Consider the following 21,207-nt stretch of genomic DNA (forward strand, 5'->3'; position numbering starts at 1 on the left):
GGTTATGTAGTTAATTTTGTGTGTGCATACATATATAATACATGCGTGCATGCATACGCATGCCTATAACTACAAATAGCTTATAAGGTCCAGAAAGAGATGATTCACCCATTGCACATGCAGCCTGTCATATTGGAGACCTGAACTATTTGTAGCTGGTTGTTTTTTCATTAAAGTCCCAGGTCATTTTCTTAGGCACAAAACCCTTCATATAGTAACACAGAAGAGAGGAGAAAAAAAAAAAGCAAAAAGCTCCAGCCTAAAAAGTTAAGCAATTTTTCATACTGCATGGAGAATGTTTCTTGCTCTGTTATTGACTGATATGTTGCTCGAAACCTGTGATGGCTGCATTCTAAACCAGCTTAGAAACAAAATGAAATTCCCACATTTGGAAGCAGACTTTTCTCATAAATCATATGCTATTCAGGGTGCATAGCTGAGCTTATGAGAAGGTTAGCAGAATAAACTTGGGCCAGGTCAAGGCTTTCTCTGGTTGAGCCTTAATTGTCTTCAAGCCAGTAAGATTAACCTTGCTACAATTTAAAAAAAAAAAAAAAAAAATCCTTCTCCAAACGAATTTGTTTGCCTGATCTGAGAGGCATTCAGAACTCCAAGGACTCGTGTCAACTCTGGAGCCAATAAATAATACCTGAAATCTGAACGCTAGGTATGGGAGCTTGGGAATAGAGGGGTAATGTCTTCTGGAAAGTGCCAAGTACTACTTATTAGAAATTAACTTCTATAAGGTGGCTTTCTGGACAAGTATGTGAATTTCTGACAAATTACTAAGGATAAGTCTGCTGCTGGCCACTTTGCAGGTTAGATGTGCGTGCTGATCAAGCAGGACCCTGAACCTGTTACTAAACTGCCATTTAAGCAAATGCAGTGTTTTAGGTTATGTCAGTTTTATACTGAGGTTGATTTTGGCTGTGTTTTTGTTTTTATATGTATTTTTATTCCTAACACAGGGCGTAATACAATTGGCAAACAGCAACCAAATTTTCTCATAGAAATTAATGACTCAAAATACCCAACAAGAAGTGAGGAAGGTTGTTAGAGCTGCAGCAATGTACAGAAAGCTGTTGAAACTATCAAGGGTAAATGTGATCCTTTACTATTAATAGAAATAGAGAGGTTATCTTGCTTGACTCCTGTTTCTGGTGCCCATACTTGATCCTTTGTCGCATTATCTTCTATAAAGTACTTCTGTGATATGGGCCCAAGTTAAATCTCCGTAACATTTCTCAATAAACAAAGCAGTAACTTGATCACTATGGCTACTGCACACTCATAATGGCAGATGGTTCAGGTCTCTCACTCACTGGCAAAAGTAGGAAATTCAGTGGCTAGTCGTTGGTCTTGAGCCTGCTGCTAAGAGTTCAAACTGAAGAGTTTATGCAGGCAAATGCTAGCTATGTCATTATTTAGTCTTTATAATTACTATACATTTTCATCTAGCTTTGATAAATTCTTGGGCTGGGGAGGGGTGAAGCTGGTTATCAAACTCAGATGAGTTTGGAAACATTCATAATCCAAGGATTCAAGTGAATCCATGCAGTCCTGCATTAAGCCAATAGTAATCAGGGGCTAGAATTTAAGCTGACTTCCCCAGGGATGATGTAACCAGACTTTCTCAGATGTGGAGAAAATCTTTAAAGCTGGAGAAAACACATTCTTGCGAACCTGTGTTCAGGCATATCAGAAAGTGTTAGATGCTCAGCCAATCTCTTGCTCAAGCCAATGCAGATCCTTACAAGAGGTAGGAAAGGAGTTTTTCCCATTTAAAATTATAACTTTCTCCAGGGTTTAGAGTATAATCTTCCAAGATCACTTGAGTGACTTGAATGTTCTTCATAAATGTTTCCCTGAAATTCGCATCTCGGACTTCCCTTTTCTTTCTCCTTGAATATGCACTCATTTGACCTGAGGATTGAAATGCCTTAATTTAGCTAAGGTGGTTTTTTGTTTGTTTTAATTTGATAATAAGTGTATGTATATCTTGAATTTAAATCCTCTGAAACTCTACGGGAGTTAGGCAGGTCTAGAAGCAAGTTTAATGGTCCTTTAAATATAGGCATCAATTTTAAAGTGAATTTCTTTACTGATACCACAAATTTATATATAAAAGGAATGGGTAAGATCTGAAAGAATTACATTGTATTCTTAACATCTCTTTTAAATGATGTTAATATGAACATTTGTGGGCTATTAATATGTATAGAAAGTACAGTAGCTGTAGAGCTCTATGTTGAATGCCCCAGTCAGGAGTGCTATGTATATGAGTGCCTGAAGGGAGGGTGCAAGACAAGGAACGTGAACTGGCAGCGTGTGCTTGCAGCCCAGAAAGCCAACTGTGTCTGTGCTTCATCAAAAGCAGCGTGGCCAGCAGGGCGAGGGAGGGGATTCTCCCCCTCTTGTGAGACCCCACCTGCAGTGCTGCGTTCAGCTCTGGAGCCCCCAGCACAGGGACAGGGACCTGTTGGAACAAGTCCAGAGGTGGACCACAAAGATGCTCAGAGGACTGGAGCACCTCTCCTATGAGAACAGGCTGAGGGAGTTGGGGTTGTTCAGCCTGAAGAAGAGAAGGCTCTGGGGAGACCTTACAGTGGCCTTCCTGTGCCTAAAGGGGGGCTGCTTCTTCTAGAAGGACAGAGAGAGACTTCTTACAAGGGCATGTAGTGATAGGACAAGGGGTAACAGCTTTAAACTAAAAAAGGGTAGGTTTAGATTAGATATTAGGAAGAAATTCTTCACTCGAGTGTGGTGAGGCCCTGGCACAGGCTGCCCAGAGAAGCTGTGGATGCCCCATCCCTGGAGGTGCTCAAGGCCAGGCTGGATGGGGCTTTGGGCAGCCTGGTCTGGTGGGAGGTGTCCCTGCACATGGAACCAGATGTATTACTACACCTGGCTACTGTGACTATTAATTGTCACCTAAGGTTTTCAGACAAGGTCTGTTCTTGCTAAATAAACTAGAAATATGTGTAGATTTAAATAGTAAATCTGTGATCAGTGGTTTCGGGCGTGGGTTGTGGAATAGGTATATATGAAATGCAAGAGGATGTAGTAGTAATCTTTAGGCTGGTGAAATTCCTGTTGTCTTTCAAGCTGGATTGGGCCAGGAGGATTAGTATAACACCTGGGATGACTAAAGGGGAAAAACAAAAGTTTTTGGTTTTGTCCTCTGAAGGTACTTTCAGCTGGAAAAATTGTCAAGAATAACTTGGTCTGTTTTTTGTTGTTGTTGTTGTTGTTGTTTTTAACTCTGCCTACTAAGCACATTTCTCTCCTAGTTGACAACTTGTTTCAGCAGTAGTCTTGAAGTTTAGCAGCTTCTTAAAGGCATGTGATGCTGCCTTGTACACCCTGAAAAGAAAAGATACACAGGTGTGTGTATGTATAAATGGGTATATGTATGTGTGCATGGAGGGAATGATACTTTGGTATGGAAGCATTTTGCCTTTGGAATAGCTGTATTTTTTTTTTTTCTGACTGTCTTCTTTCTGCTGGCTTATGGTGCTTTGTCTCCTTGGTCACCGTGTTTATACACATGCCCTTTTGGTTCTCAGCAGCATCTTCTTACGACACTGTTCCTTTTGTGGCAGCACAGGTGTAGTCAGGTGTCTGCATTGTCCAAGCCCTGCAGAGGGGTAGGAGAAGTAAGGGAGAGAGGAAGGAGTGGATTTAGGAGCCCTGCCAGCTCACAAAGCAGTTCTGGGTTGAGAACTGGTGGTTCTCTGTGCTTGACTGCTGTAAGCCAGCATCCAGCACTATTAGAGTTGCTTGTGCTTCACCCACATCGATGCCTCCAAGGGCACAAGCTTGGATGCTAAGCCAGAGGAGACTTATCCAAATCCTTGTCCTATTAATCTCCAAGGCATGGAGAGTGATAGAGACCAAAGCACTTCTTGAAAGCAAGTGGAAAACAAGTGTTACATTGCTTTTCTTACCAGATATGTTATGCAGTGTTGCAGTTACCTTCTATCTATGTGACTATGAAAGCCAGGTGCAGTTTTCTGTTGCAGGGAAGTTATCTGTCTTAGCAGTGACCCTAGATAGCTTATGTTTTTTTGTGCTCCCAGGGACATCTCACAGACAAACAAACAGCAGCTGCTCAAACTCACTGTTGAAGTCACAGACTGCATGTATTTCATTGAGCTGTCTTAAGACAGCCATCCCTGTTGCTGTACTGCATACTCCCAGAAAGTTGCCTTACTCTGCTGCTTGTCAGCTTAGTGCTGAGAAATAGGGCATACCTCCCTGGTGTGCTTATTTGCTTTTAGGATAAAGTCTTGATCTACCTCTTGCTTGCCCATCTCTAATGCTGTCCAATTTAAGGACACGTTGTTAATGGAACTTCCAGTTAACCTCAACCCCTTGATCCAAGGATCTCAGACAAGGTAAGAAGGGGGTCACTGAACTTCAAGAGGAAATCTTTCTTGGGGTAGAAAGAGCCCATGGAGATCACTTAAGCTCTTGAGTCTGCTGGATGCTTAACTATAGTAAAAAGGTGTTTTTTTTTTTTTGTCGTTGTTGTTTTTCCCTTTTGTCAGTACTGAAACAATTGACCTAGTACAGCAGTCCAAGAGTTGCTGCATTACTTCCATTGCATAGAAATAATAGGCCATAGCCATGTCACAGTCCTTTGATTTCTTTTTTTTGATTTTTATTTTTTTTTAAATCATATTCCCTTAGATTTGAGACTGATGAAGTCTTTCAAAAATCTGACTAATAAAAGCCATTTTGTGGAGTTTTTAATGGGTATCAGTGATGACTACATAGCTCCAGAGAAGATAGAGGTTTGGATTGGGTGATTTAAAATTTATTTCTCTATAGTTTAGGTATTTCACTTGCTGGTACTCTGTCTTACAGGTCTGCTCCCTAGAAGTACTAAATTTAGATATGCAGTTAAATTAAAATCAAGAAGTGTTGGTGCTTAATGCACAGCTTTTAACTACAGGGCAAAACCAATGAGTAGCAGTTGAACTAGTAGGGACTGGTAAATATAAACTGAAAGGTATGTGAATGGCTGGCCCCTGCCAAAGGTGATGGGTGAGCCTTCAGGGTACAGTTTCACACTTCACTTAAGGCAGTCTAGCTGCGAGTTGTTGCTGAAGCAGGCTGTCTCTGCTTCTCGTTCCTGCTTCCATCTTTATTCCTTACGTCAGGTAATAAGTTTATCTAGTTAAAGCTTTCATTTTGCTAGGGTGTTTTTTCAGCTGAATCAGCAGGTCTGTCTTGGCTGACTGCAGCAAATTGATCGGAGCCAGTACCAGGAGGGTGCTGGGAGAGAAATATGGTGTATCCGAGAAGTAATAATCAACTGCTGGACTGACTGTGCATCTGCGGTGTGTTTCTGTATTTAACACAAGTCTGGAGGGAACAATCTGTTTGGAGACATCTGAACTGTGGCATTTCTGCATGACCAGTCGGAGGGCAGAGTTCACTTGCTGCAGTCGTCACCAGCCAGCTGTCTGGCCTTCCCTGCTGCCATGAGTCCTCACCCAAATGCAGGGCAGAAGGGAAGAAGTGCCCTCTCTGGAGGGATGGATAAGGCCAGGTCTGTGCTGAGATGTCAGTCTGTGCTCTGGAGTGAGTGAGATGTACTGAAAATGTCCCAGTTTGTCAGCAGTATGTATACTAACAGTCATGAGCAATGACAGCTGCCTGACTTGCATAGTTTAACAAAAATCCTAAATTACACAGACATTAAGGTTCTGATTTCACGTTACTTTTGTTATACTGGTGTTACTCTTACACGAACACTTCACAATTTTGGCTGGGGCCTGGCTTTTGTCACTTAATCTTAAATCCACAGGAATTAGTTCCGTGTGTACATATTTTCAGAAACAGGCCTATGCAAATGCCTGTGCCCAAACTACACCGTTGTCTTGCTGAGTAAAGTGAAAAAGCAACGTGGGTTGTGATGGATCAGAGCTCAAAAACCCACCTCAGACAAATAGGAAGTTCCAGGAGTTCTAATAATTAACCAAAAAATGTTGTCTGACCTCATCAGAAGGTCTCTTTCCATCATTTCATGAGGGAGGAACAAAAGCTATTGTAATTAATAATGCTAATTGTTGCAACTCATTCAGTGAAGCTGTCATCCTGGCACATGTTTTTCATGAGCAATGTAAATTGATCCTGACTATGATGTACAGACGGGATGCATCTGGGTGGTGCAGCCCACTCAATCTCTTCCCTAAAGAAATTTGTATTCCTGTAAACATTCCTAGGCTAGGTTTAAAAACATGAAGGTACTCCTTGATTTTTATTTTTTGGAGAGTGGGGAAGAAACAGGTGAAGCATGAGGGTAGTTGGAAAGCTGTTGCTTTAGTTGCCTTCCTAATAAATAAATAAAATAAAAAAAAAAAAAAATTAAAAAAAATTGAATTTACTCCTAATGCTTTGTTCTTCAGAGTTGTGGAGATTAATTTTTTTTTCTTTTTTTTTTTTTATCCTTAAGGAAAACTTTTCTCAAAACCCAGTGTTAGACCAGGTATTCATGTCCAAGTCTCTCCTTTCATGGTGTGAATGTACTAAATGGCGGATGAAGGTGCTGATGACTCACTGAGTACATTTATGCATATATGTAAACACTGCCGTACCAGAATACAGCTTACCAAGAGGGATATGGTAATTGGAAATCTGTTTCCAATGGAGCCCATTCTGTAGTATAAACACAGCGAGCACTTGCTGTGACAAGACAGATGGGAGAGCCCTCTGTGATATCTGCCTGATCACCTGGGCCGTGCCTTTCTCCTCCTCCTGGGCTTTCTGGGCAATCCCCTTATCGTCATGGCTAATAACAGCATTTAAGGGCTAATAATCTACTGTCAGGGCAGCCACTGTTTATCGGTGATGCAAAGTACCTTTCCTGATTCATGAGTCCTCACCAATGTCTGACCGCTTATTTATCTGAATGCTCTTTGGTAGGAGAAACTGCTGGGAGCCTGGGTGTGCTTCCTGCTGTGAATCTAGTGGCTGCAAGGCAGCCCAGGGAGAGGCTGGTATTGGCAACCTCAAATACTCTGCTAGGCAATCTGAATAAATTTTCAGAAATTATTCAGTTTTTAATCTCTTGAGCTTTTACGTTGAGCTGCTTCTCCGCACTCATGATGGCCGTAAATAATGATTTGCATAATCTCATTCCTCCTTTTTATTTTTAGTACTTGACTCCAGGATGTGTGGCTTTAAAAACAAAAAAAGGAACAAACACCACTAATCAAATGTACAATAAAATCTATCCTTCTGACAACATTGTTAATTCAATTAACTTTGATTTGGCCTTCAAATGCGCCCTCTTACAGGGTTGTGCCTGATATATTTGGCCATTCAAGGAGTAAAGGAATAGCAGAATAGCAAATAAATAGGAGTGTTACAAGCCAAGTGTCTTCCACTCAAAATTGTGTAAAAGGAAGTTTGGGCAGGTGGTGGAAAGCACTTGTGTGAGTGAGATTTGCAATTTAACCCAAGTTGATCAGAAGGAAGTTAGCAATTTAAAAATGTATCACTGCAATTATCTCCTGTTGCCTCATCTCCACCTTTTGTGTGAGGCAAAAAACTGAGTGCCCTCTGATCCTGTTCATGGAAATGATTACAGTAAGTGAAAGATAAGTACTTAGTAAACTGGAGTTTTCAAATATTGGTATCACTGGGAATAAAAATCCAACTTGCTTTGCTTTGTCCTTCACCTGCAAGGAAAGATTTTGTCCAGTTTTCCAAGGAAACTGCAGAGCCATTGTTATTCATAGCAGTTTAGCTGGTTGTGCACTGATTCATTTGTACCACTTCTGAGCACTAATTGTGTTGTTGATAATGAAAAATTGATGTCTGGAAATTACACAAGGGCAATGATGAGAAGAACCTTGTCCAACAAGACCAGCAATCCACAGATATGCTGCCCAATACATAACTTGTTTGCCAGTGATTAAGTAACTCAAGTTACTCAGTCTAGATGGATTTACAAGAAACTCACGGGAATCAAATTTCTCAATAGAGCATAGACAAAAGTTTCCTTGAATATAGGACAAATCCTGTTAACACTATAGTAGGGTCAACACAGGACACAAACTCTGCTATCAAACTCTTTGCTATAGTTCTATATTAGACTTCTGTTAAGACATAATTTATGCTCAACAGAGGCGGTCAAGGCTATGACTCATTTGTGCCACTCTAAAATATTAAAACTTCCAGGCCACTTCAATTACAAACCTGGCAGGACATATCACCTGATACAGTGAAATATTTACCTATGTTATCCAGACTGGCAAAGAAAGAATCCAATCACTGCAAAGAATGCTACTTGTGATTAATACTGTCATTGTTTAGATTTCTTTCTTTATTTTGACTACCTAGGAGTAGAAGGAGCTACAGATGAGTGGGCATTTCTTCTGTTAAAGTATGTTGGAGATGCATGAAAGCTTTCTACCTTTTCTTCAAGAGTTTAAGCCTTTGAAGTATTTGTGTTCATGCAAGCAACTGCTAATCTGAAGAGGGATGATGTGGAAGATAAGACACCAGATAAGCTTATGCTTCTGTAATAGCAAAGATAAAAGATAAGTAAGTTTTCAGTCAGTTGAGTTTAATTAACATAAGACATTTAATTATATTTACTAAATAAACTGTTAACACCTTATCCCCCCCACCCCATCACCACTCGACTACCTTGAGCTCCTTCTCAGATTCTCATTTGGAATTGAAGTGTACTTGATGATCAACTCCAATGCAACAGGAATTAGAACCAGGAATAAAGTTTGAATTTTTAAGCACTTCTAAATTGCTAAAACTAGAATCTTGTTTATAATCATCTGTTTTAATCTAGCTGGTAGAAATTTCTGGAGTCTACTTGCTTCTTGCTTTTTGTTTGTCTGTTTGTTTTTTTTTTAATGACTGGTATCATTGTATCATGAATTCATATTTTGATTTTTGTGTTTATGGTGGCAGCTCCATTGAACTCTGTTTGCAGAATAACAGTGTACTTGAGTGGACTTAGCCCAGAACAGAGTGCATGCAAATGTCTGTACATGTGAAACTGTAGACTAGCCCGAAAAATCTGAGTATTCCAGCTCATGTTTCCCTGCATAATGAAGTTACTGACTAGCTGGGATCAGATTAAATAAGAGGCTTCTTTGGCTTATATATAATACCTAGGTTCACATTAACTGTTTTTAATTGGCAATTCATATTGTTTGTCTTGCATGATGAAAGCATACAAAGAGCTGCTCATTTGTATACACTGTGGTGACCTTTGTTAGAAACCCTGCAGGATTTTTATAACCATTCAAGTGAAATTAAACGTGAACCGGATCAGCTGTTACAGGCTTGGTAGGATCTCAGCAACATAGCTCACAGGATGAAGAGTGCTGTGAACAAGGACACAGAGACCTAGAAAGAAATGGTTATTAGAGATTCTACTGAAAAGCAGTGATAATATGGGAGACAGACACCCTTTGACTAAAATATATTTTTTTCTACAACACTCGACACTTTCCTATCAGAATAGAATATTGATCCATTGTATTTTGTATTTTATATTCTGTATGGATATGTCAAATTTTGTATGGATATTTCTTTTGTTACCTGTTTTGTAAAGATGGTGACCAGAGACAGCTTGAGCAAGTCAGTATTTTCATCTTTACGTTTTGATTGTAAAGTCAAGTAGTGGTATGCATGTGGTCATTCAAATATACCTACCTAGTGATTCTTTCTGTCATTCTCTTAAGTTATCTTTGCAAAAATTGTGGTATTTCGGATTTTGTCAGAGAGAAGGGAGAGCAGAGGGAGGAGGGAAAATGTGCACTTGTGTGGTGGGTCACCAGGTGGTGATCACCCTTGTTGATTTACCTGATCTACCTCTACCTGACCAGGCTGTGTTAATGGCTGCCTTCTTCCTTGTTTGCACTTCACCAAGAAAATGTAGTGGCCAGGAGCAAATGTTAAGGCAGTTGGCATAATGAATAGCAGAGATGTGAATGCATCATTTCCTCAGCTGGAATGTGAGCCTTCCTTGCCATAGACTGGGACACGTGTACCTTCTGCTTGCTTGCAGTGCTAGCTGCTGCCCCTGCCATCTATCCAAGCAGAGCCCAGGAAATGCTGTTGTGGCCTCAGCTAATGAGTTGTTTCTTTTCCTCCTTTTTTTTTTTTTTTTTTTTTTCCTCCATGTGACCCTTTCCTGATCCATCCTTAGTGGAGAAGTGATCAATATCTAAGGTATGTAGCAACTCCAATGCTCCTTCCACTTGGGGAGAGGAGTGACCACAGTAAGTGTATGTTACAGGGGCTGGAATGTGCAATAGTTTGCATACCCCAAATTGCTGGCCTCCACCTCAGCCTGAGACAGCACCAACTGATGTGGGACTGCAAGGTGTTAAAGCCTCAGCTTCCATTCCTCCCTGCCTTCGGGAAAAGAAGCAGATTATGACACATGGTAGGTGCTCCTGCAGGTCCCTGTGCCCAAGACACTTCCCTAAGCAGGGTTGCTCTTGACTGGGCTGTCAGCTGGTGAGCTCCCCACAGCCAAGCAGGCACCAACTCAGTTCTCCACTGCTCAAGCTAGAGAATCCTTATGAGCAAGCTGTAATGCAATCTGTTCTTCAACTGCTGGATTTTATTTTTGTGTTTCTCTCTAGTAGCTTGGCCTTAACAAGGGTCTAACTCCAGTGCCTGCTGAGTACTAATAATGGGATAAAGGATACCAGGCTGGTTTCAGGAAGCAACAATCTCCTGGAAGGCTCAAGTACAGAGAAAAGAACATTGAATAGTAGGTTAAATACCCAGGCCTACCCTCTTCTGAATCTTCCTGCTCCCCCAGCATATTGCTGGTTTGATCCTTACTTACAGTTTGCCCATGAAGCCACGTTTTATGGCAAGATATCTTCATACTTTTTTAATGTTCCTGCTCTGACTGGAACTTTCAGCTTCTCTGTAGCTTTTTGGCCTAAAAGGTTTGAATTAATGTCTTCCCTTTAGATATATGCTGCTATTTAGAAATGTTATCTAAAAGACGTGCAATTAAATCTTGACCTCAATTAAGTCAGTACAAAGTTCTCGCAGCTCATTGTGATAAGCAGTTATGGTTCTATGATACTGCGTTTGCTGTGATGTATCATTTTACACTCAGCATTAACACAAGGCACATCTTGTTTGATAATTTTCAGAGCCTCAACACATTAGCCTGTTTCCTGTTCTCCTCCCCCACAAAATCTAATTATAGTGGCTTTCACTGCTGTTTTCAGTCTTGACAATTATTAGTGGAAGCAAGCAGAAAGACTTGAGTTATACCAATCACCAGACTTCTCACTTATTAGTCTCATAATTTCATTTATGTATATGATAGCCATATATGCACACATTTCACCTCAAAGCTGGGGTTGTATCCTCATCTGAACTACCTGGTGAGTGTCCTGGGCTAAGTGCACCACAGATACGATGTCCTACTCAAGTATGCTCTTGGCCCGGGACGTTATCTTCTGCTTCCTCCTTCTCTGGGCTCTTTTGGGCCCAGCTTGCATTTGAATTCTTGGGGCTAGAGAATGCTGAGAGGTGAAAGCTGGGACCCTAGCAAAACAGTGGTATTTGAGACACTGCTTTTAGGCTGGATTGGCCAGGTGGGGTTAAAAAAGTGTGTCCAGAGCAGCTCAGAGAAACAGAGTATTGAGGGCAGATATGAGAAGAAGGGATAACTTCTCATTTTTCTTTTCCCCTTGCATCTGTTTTGTGTAGGAAAAGTCTTTCATTTGGACTGTGGTTTTTCTGTTCATTCATCTTTTTTTTTTTTTTTCCTCATAAAATATGATAAATGAATAAGTCTAAGCAAAAGTAGCATTACGGTTGTGTCTCAATCATTTTGAAATCTTTGTTTCCCTTTGCCTTTTGTTATGAGCTTTAGGCTGATCAAATCAAGCTATGTAATCCCCCGTGGTCTGGCTGGATTCACCCGTGCCATTAGGACTGCTTTTCTTAGCCACAGTTAACAATGGTGTAATGGATTTTATAACATTTTATTAAGTTGAAAGGCATCAATAGCACTGATGAGAAACAATTGTGGTATTTTAGGAAGAACAATTTCCAGCATTTATTGCACATGCCAACTTGCAGACCTTTTGGGCAGCACTTTACTCTATGGCACGAAATCTGAAGTATTTGCCCATTATAGACATGTCTGTTGTGTGGCACAGACTTCAGGAAAGTAGTCTTGGAGTCCTGTAGTAAGAAGTATATAAAAGCATTACTTTCATCACTTTAGATTAAAATTCTTCTTCATCTGATGATGACTGTTGCATAAGCCTTTGCTGCTGGCTGGTCTAAATCAGGAAAAAGTGGCCTGACTTGGATTTACTGTGGGGATGATGTGAATGTGATTGTGGTGATGCCAGTTGTACAACGTGACAGTTGTAACATAGCCTTCTCCCTTTGTCCTCCCCTGATTCACACTGGGTCTGTCCTTAGCTTAGATCAATAAACAATGTGAAAAGACAACTTAGATGCGTAAGGATTTTCTGGAATTCAACCTCCTACATCTTAAAGCCTGAAGAAAAAAAGGCTACTTTTTAATGCCTAACTAATAGTGTTAATAGGCTGACTTAATTAATGATTACTGATTAACTAATGCCAACAATAGCTGTAACTGAACTTTTCCAAGGAAATGATTAATTGCTGTTAGCAACAGACAACAGTATTTTACTAAATTCAGCAAAAAGGCAGCAATAATTTTTTTAGCCATGCAACAATCAGGTAGTGAGACTGCAGAGGGTGTGGGTGAATGTAGCTTAGATGCAAATCATGATGTGACTTCTCCTTTTGGATTTCCCAGTGCAGGGTTATTTCTTCAGTCAGCTTCAGCTTGTTGTGCAAAAACTGCGTAACTGGCTTGCAGCATAGACATATTTATCATTACCCTAACTCAGCAACCAAGTCAAACACGGTCTTGAGGAAGCTAAGCAAAAGAGTTGCACATCTGTATACGGCACCATAAGACAAAGGGCTTGAATGCTGTGCTAATTTGTGCTAAACTGGGGGAGGGAAGTTGAGTTTTGTTTTAATTTCTCTCTAGACCCCAGTCCTGATCAAATTTCACTGATGGTATTTATTCTACAACACCTACTTCCTAGAAATGCTCAGTGGACCTTGGATCAGGCCTGATCATTTTGTCCCCAGTGCTTCAGTCAGCTCAGTTGGGATGGATCTTTGCACTTTGCACAGAGTTGTTTGAAGCCACTGGAATTCACATGAACAAATATACTCCCCTGCAAAGGTGGCTGGCATTGTTACCTTGGACTCTACTTTCTTTTTCAACTAGAAAAGTAACACTTTTCTGGAACATCAGTATTAATTTTAATGATAACGTAATCCAACAAACATAGGAAGGATGAAGTGGTCGGAAAACATTTTTAATTTTATAATAAGCTATCTATTGGGGGTAGGTATTTATATATACAGTTAATATTTATATATACAGTTCTCTTGTACTTGCGGTTTGATCTACAAACATTGACCAGATGTTGATAAGAGTTTACCAAAAAACAAGTCAGTCAGTCTGGTAAATGTTGACTTGAACTGAACTTGAACGGGTTTGAAGAAAATAGGAGCTTAATCTGGTGACTGACCTCACAGCATGTGATCTTTACAATCAGGGCCGTGCAGTGCAGTGCACAATCTGCCAGTACAGATGGACAAAAATATTAGAGATTAATTCAGTGCAGCCAACTTCACATTTTTCACTACGTATTTTCAAAATGGCTAATCGCAAAGCAATATGATAATAGCTAGTAATGGTAGAGGAGTCCCATCTGCCTAAAGACAGGCTGGCTTCAGTTTTCCATTCATACAATGACTGCATAAGCAAGCATTATGGGATTACAAAAATCTTGTAAAGTGTAAATTTATATGTAATCAGTATATCAAAATTGCCTGAAGTAATATGATTTTGTAGATATGATTGAACTCAATCAGTTTGTTGTGAATAAATGATTTCATAACCAAGAGAGCACAGAGGTTAAAGATTCAGTAAGTGCAACTTTAGACCTCCTTTCTTTCAAAAACCAGAACAAACAAACAAGCAAAACCAAAACACACCACCAAAAAAAAAAAAAAAAAAAAAAAGCACAAATTTTCCTTGATGATGGTTCCTTGGTGATGGTAGTGTCAACAGATGAAAAATGCCCATGTAACTGAAAGGCAAACCTAGCATTGCTCTCTACGTGAGCCACGCATTGACTGACAAACACAGTATGGCAGAAACACCATATCTGCAGCAACAAATTAAAGTGTTCCTCACTGACCATCTGGTTGCATAGTGATGTATCTGTTATCCATCTTTAATAAGTAGTCTCAGTCAAAGTCTTCAGTTTAGTTTTAATGAGAAATTAAACACCTCAAAACATCTGAATAATTCAGCTCACAGTGACGGATGCTGGTGCACGGAGAAATCTAGTATTGTATGAAGTGGCACTGTAATAGCACGAGCAACCATTTTCTTCCCGTATGTATGCTTACTGCAATGTTGAGAGTCACATCACAACATGTACTTTGTGGAAGCAAAGGCATGAATCTGAGACTCAAGGCATTATCCCTCTATGGTTAATATTAAGTTCTTGCTCATCTTATACCTTTATGAAAATTGTAGCCAGAAATGAGAACTTTAAGTTCACTTGTGCTTCTTGGAGGAGATTGAAGCATCTGTTGAATGGTTTATCTGTCTAAAACCTAACTTTTTTGAGTGCTAACCTCCCCCTTTTTTAAAGGCGATAGTGATTTGGTAACTGTGAAACAGGTTACTAGTAATCTTATCAGATCTTCTTGAGTTACAGAACATGTAGCTGTAACAAGAGGCTAACGCTAGACCAAAACCAATAAAAAATATTCTGAAGGCGATGCATATATTTTGTGTAAAATTTTGAGATGGAAAATCTGAGTGGCACTGCTGTAAAGGCTAACAAGCTACTCTCAAGTGGAAAATTATGAAATTTACATATGGCTGATAGAAGAAAGAGGGATGATTATATCTGCTTCGTGTTCTGCTATTCTTAACTAAGTGGCAAATAGTTAAAAATGTGATTCATTTATTTTTTTTCCACCTTTTTCACAAATGGTAAAGGACATGAACAAAGACAAGTGTGCTGTTCTCATGCAAGATTTTCATGCCAAACTTCTTGACAGTGTTTGGGTTTGATCTGCTATGCTGTAGAAACAGTAAGTACATTCAGATGTGAATCTACCCAAACCCTTTTAGGAGACCAGCACGACCTTCACTGAAGTGTCATGTGGCTTGGGCCCCCTCTGTAGCTTATAGTTAGTCTTGTTATATTCTTTGTAGTAAAAGTAGTACAGGTGTTGGTTATCACACCTGTTTTTGTAATACAAAGGTAAAGTGATGAAAAACCTTTTTTGCTTGTTTGTTTAAAAAAAAAAAATCATAAATAACTGAGCACTTCTAAATTTTAAAACTTTACCTACACCTAAGGAAATTTATAAACTATCATTTTCTATGTGTCTGTACTCATCAAATCTACTTTGACACAGCCTTGGCCTCAGGAAACTATCAGTAAACACTTGATAAACAAGAATTAGCTCTCAGGCGGGACTAACACACATTCCTGTAGATAGTGCCCGACTGATCAACAGGATCAGGAACAGGTATGATCAACAGGAGGAATACCATTTGTTGCCTCAGGTCCAACTTGCTCAACTACTTGGAGCAGTGGTGATCCAACAGATGAGTTCAATCAGCAGTGCAGGACAGGGAGGGTTATATCATTGCTCTTGCGATTTCTCACTGCATAAAGAAAATCCCTTTTGCTGCAGGACTCGCTAGACAGAATGATGGGATTGTAGCCAGAGCCAGCAATAGATGTGAGTGGTCCTCTCTTTTCCCTAGTAGCACACTTGATAATTTGTACTTGTACTCATTTAGCATAGCTGTGTCTTCCATGTCAGATGGCCTCCTTGGCTGTGGCTCCTCTTGTTCTCCTCAGAAGCCGTGGGTAGAATTTTAATTTTTACTTTATGTTGGACAGAATTTTAAGCATCACATTTGAATGGAAAGTGAAGGGATGTTTCCTCGCTGGATCCAGAAGTTGTTCTGTCTGTGCCTAACTATACGAAATTCCCTGAAGTAAAATTACAGATGCAATGCACCCAGTTATAAAACGTTTTCTTGATTTCGTTTAAGCTTACAAAAATATTGGAAGAAAATATCAACTCAAAGACATGTAATGTTCAGTTTTGCCTAATATTTAATTAATCATGATTAAAACATATATATATTTAAGCTCGAGCAACATGACATCGATATGTGACCACAATTTCTATGTACGCTAAAGGAATAGCCTCTGTTTTTCAGTCTCTCATATCCTAGCAATAACCTTTTGATTTCTTTGGGCTATTTAGTTGTGGTTTTATATAGTTTGTTTAAAACCAGGAAGTCTTCTTTGCCACTTTCTTTAGGAAAAATACAGATGCCCCTAGAACAACTCAAGGCCTTAACTTGGCAGCCTTCAGTTTTGTCAGAACACTGTCTGAGGTCTGATGTAAACTCAAGATAGTAGAGAGGGGGAAAAAAGTGTGCATTTATCATAAGCCTGAAATTTTGGACACACTTGTGACACATTTTCTCTGAGGCCTATAATTTTTTAATGAGAAGGAACTTAGGCTCTCATCCAAGAGCTTAAAATATTGGAGAAACGAGCAAAAATGACAATGCTGTATGATAGAACTGTAGGAGCTGGCAAGGCAGCCTTGCCTGCAGCTTGGCTCATCTTGAGGGATGTAACAGGTACTAAAGCCATTGGCACAATTTACTGCATTTTAGTGGCTCCTTCATATTACCCTGAACTGTCCCTAGGCAGAGATGCCCCTAGGAGAAGATGACCTTTCAGTGAGAGTTGCTTTTATTTGCAGAAAGACTGGTGGTATTTACTTCCTGGGGAAAAATCAGTCAAGGAAAATGGCTGTTCTGTTTTGTTTTCATTTTGTGTGCAACTCTTCAAAAGGAAATCATGCCTCTTAAAAGATTGTTGAAAGTGGGGCTTTTAAAAAGCATGGCCCTGCCACTGGATCAGTAAGAGAAAGGACATAAGACCCTCTTGGCACTAAAGATCAAGGGACTTTAACAGGCATGATTTTCCTTGTTCCCCCTGAGGTTACAGGTCGTAGAGGTGGAGTAACAGATTACCCTTTAAGTTTAAGAATTGACTTGGAGCACAGAGGTGGTTTTACCTCTTTACAGAGAATGGAAAGGCAGACAGGGTTGGAGAATACTACGGAAGGTTTAACAGATATTGTCAAAAAGAAATGAAATGTTTAATGTTCTGGGGATGGCAGTACGAAAACCCTCCAAACCAGGGTATTGTACACCATGTAAAGCACCTTAGAATTGGAGGCTGCAAATTTAACTCTCTCGCTTTCAGGCCCACAAATTCTTTTATTCCTTTTCCTTTTTCTTTCTTTATTGCAGCCTATGGAAAACATAATTGCGAGGTTCTTGGTGTTTCTTTAAACTTTTATTTTTCCAAATCCAATACCAACTACTCAGTTCATTTGAGATGCTTTCTAGAATTATGCTGCCTTGAGCATATGCCCTATTTCATGCTGTGCATCTTCCAGCTGTCTGCGCTCTGCACACGCTTCCATATTTGTAGTTCCTCAATGTCAGTTTTGTCTACTTTTATCTTCTCTCATGCTACCTTTTCAATAAAATTTATACTTCTTTTTTCAAGTAATAATTTGCCCTGAGAGGTGGGAAACAGTAGTCGTTTCCTGCTCTGCAGAATTTCTGAGGTTTCTCAGGCTGTCTCTGTTGCCTGTATGACAGGCCTTCATGATTTTTTAAAGGCAATTTTGGTTTTAGTGTCATCTGCACATGAATGCCTATTCCTAAGGCTTTTTTCTCAGGCCATATGGCATCTGTGACTTTAGTTTGCTACACGAAAAGCAAGCAGGGAGAACTGATTGAATCTGGTCAAGACAAAGGAGCAGCGTTTTATTTCCCAGCCTTGGACCTGGATGGAGGTTCAAAAGCATTCCAAAACTTACTGTTTCTGAATTCCAGAAACACATCTTTAAGTCGATTTGGTGTTTACAGCTTTGAACCTGGATTTCATTATGGAGATCTATGCCTTTGTAACATGTGGCTTGCCTGAACGTCCGCAGTGTGTTCTCTCCTCGCAGCTATGCTTGGAGGCAGCTCTAACACGACGGCAGCGTTGCAATGCAAATGCCTGCCCTCGAATGGCAGCGTGCGAGAATCACGGCAGCCAGGGACTTCTTCAAGGGTAACCAGGGGCAAAAGAACATTATCTTCTGCTAAAGTCTCTCAAGGGGTTAATGAGTAAAAACTGACTTGCATCTTGTAGCCAGACACTGTGATCAAAGCCAGCCTGGTGAATTCAGAACCTTGCAGGCAGCTTGCCTGCATTCATTTATAGGCTGGTTAGGCTAACTTCTTAACATAACTGTCTGAGTGTAACAGATGTGTTTGTTTATTATTGTGTAACACTTCCACTGCCATAACAACATGGTTTTTCCATCTAATAGGCAGGAATAAGTCTAACCTTTTTCTCTCACTTTTTTCCCATAGGTTTTCTTGGAGGCTGTAGGAGACACTTCCAGTAGTGAAGTTTCTGCTCCAGCTATGCCTGACATCATTTAACCACCTAATATTACCAGTGTTGGTATCTGTATATTTCTAACAGTTAATAAGCACATTAAAACATGTTTTTCCAAAGATGAATATTGACATCTTTGTTATTATCATCCTCTGGGCTGAGAAGACATAGTTTCAGTAAGTTATTTAGTTGAAAAATGTGTAAAATGTAGAGAAATGGTTAAAAAGGCCACAAATCAAGAGCTGCTTATATTAATCTTAAATCCTTTTTAAATGACAAATTACACATTAAGAAAACTCACAATCTCTTAGAAATTATGAGGAATTGCCTCGAGGAATTGAATTTAAAACAAGAAAAAGAAGAAAGAAAAACCACAACAAACCTCTTGTGAAACTGCAGAGGTTCAGCATTAACAGCTACCAACCAAATGAAAAAAGTTCACTTAGTTTTTTTTTTGTTTGTTTGTTTGTTTTTTTTTCCCATTTTTAATTGCAGTAATGGCACATATATGCACAGAGGTGTTACTTTATACCAGAAAAGTTTCCTCAGAGCCCCAGACTGGATGACAGGCACCTCGGGATCTGTAAGGGCTATTTCCTTGAGTGAGCTTCCTAGAACATGGGTTGTCCACATGAAGGTCAGGAAATGAGGACTAAGGGTGGGTCTTTGCTACTAGCTCATTCAGCAAAATGTTAAACCACAGCTTCCTAAGCTTTAAGGCCATAATGCTGACAAAGAATGCTTTGTACGCCTGCTCCCCCATGTGCAATTCCTTTCTGCTGTATAAATTACCTAATTTGTTAGTTGTCTAACATAAATGCTGCGGACTCTCTCATTTTGAAGCATCATATATCAGGATTTTATTAAAAATTGTGCAGTGATTAAAACAGAATAAAAAGAGCAACCAAATTTTATATGAAAAACATGAATTAAAACTTATTTTTATTTTGGAATTATATCCAAACAAGGCTTCATTTTGCTATTGGGATGTAAAAATTAAAATGTAACTTTAATTATTACCTAACAGTTGTCCTTTATCTTTAGGAGTTTGGACTGACATTTTGCTGAGAGTAAGCTCAAGTATATGCTCTGAGTTGTTTGCATGTGTTATAAAAGAAAAAAACCCGAGTCCTACGGAAGTTGATAACACCTCAGAATAGCTAAAGTTGACTCCATAATGATTACCGAGTGCACTGTCAGATTTAACCCAGTAATAAAAGTATCAGAGCAAAACACCCAGAGTTGGAACTGCTAATGCAAGACTTGTCCGTTTTGTCAAGAAGGTCAGCAATTTTGTTTTGTTTTGCTCAAACAGAACACGATGGTATTATTTGGTTGTTTGTGTTTTCAAATTCTGAAATGAGATTGATCTGCAATAACATCTTTGTTTTCTCCCTGGAGTGAAGGTTTGGTTTTAATTTCCTTGATGGTACAGCCATCTCTGAAGACTCAGTGTCTGGGAAACAGTAGACTAGCATTACACATAGTACGGTTTGGATGTGAAAGCGATATGTGTTTCAGTCTAAATACTACAGTTTGAAAATTTTATTTTTCAGTGCAAAAGATGTTCTAGCAGAGATATCCTTCTTGAGGTATATTTATTTATTTGTTTGTTCCATCCTGTGTCTATTCCCTGAGAATCAAGCCAAGTTAAAATTACGTGCACAAACCACTCAGCTCAGATCAAGCATGACAATGTTTGAACGAAACTGGGGAAACTGGGCCTGGTCAGCCTGGAGATGGCTGGAGGAGGTCAGCAGTGGGAGACGGGTGAGATTTTTTGCCAGGCGTGCACAGTGAAAGAAAGGGCAGGGGACTGCAGTAAGGGATGCTCCTCATTCACGGAAGGCAACACTCCTCAATGGTGTGGAGCAGTTTGTCAGGAGGGTGCTGCGAAGCCTCCAGCGCTGGAGCCTGGCCTGCCCTGGTGGGGCGCAGGGTCTTGGGCCCGCTGTTGCTGCGACATCCCCTGGGGACGGCTGTGGCGCGTTCCTAGAGGAAGCAGGCAACGGATGAGAAGAAAAGCTGAAGGTTTTGATGGATACGAAGCACACCCTGTGCACCTATGCCTGTAGAGCCAGCAGCACACACCGCCTGGCTGCTGCCCTTGGCAGGACCGATAGCACCGAGCCCTGCCAAGCCAGAGCGTGAGCTGCAGGTGCCCGCGCCCCGCACAGCCCCCATCCCTTAACTAAGGGGGTCGCCAGCCCCTAACCCACCCGCGTGGGTGGGGACCGGGGGCCGAGCGGCCCCAACAGGTGCAGGGGGCTCCCCGTGCGCGGCCGGGCAGGGCAGGGCAACACCGGGCAGGGCAGCCCCAGGTAGGGCAGCCCCGGGCAGGGCAGCCGAGGCCCGGCTGGGGAGAACCGAGGTGCTCCCGCGGTCTGCGCCTGCCCGCCCGGCCCGCCGCTCCCGCCTCCCCGCCGCCCGCCCCCTGTCTCTCTCTCTCCTCTCCCTCCCCGCGGGGCTGAGCAGCCGTAGCCCGCCGCCTCCGGCTCCATGAGCGGCCGCCAGCCGCCGGCCGGCACCGCCACTGCCACCGCCACCGCCAGCGGGCCCAGCTCCCCCAGCCCCGCCGCCGCTTCCGCCGCCGCCCCGCCGC

This window comes from Aythya fuligula, chromosome 3 (assembly GCF_009819795.1).
Source record: "Aythya fuligula isolate bAytFul2 chromosome 3, bAytFul2.pri, whole genome shotgun sequence".
In the NCBI taxonomy this organism is placed as follows: Eukaryota; Metazoa; Chordata; class Aves; order Anseriformes; family Anatidae; genus Aythya; species Aythya fuligula.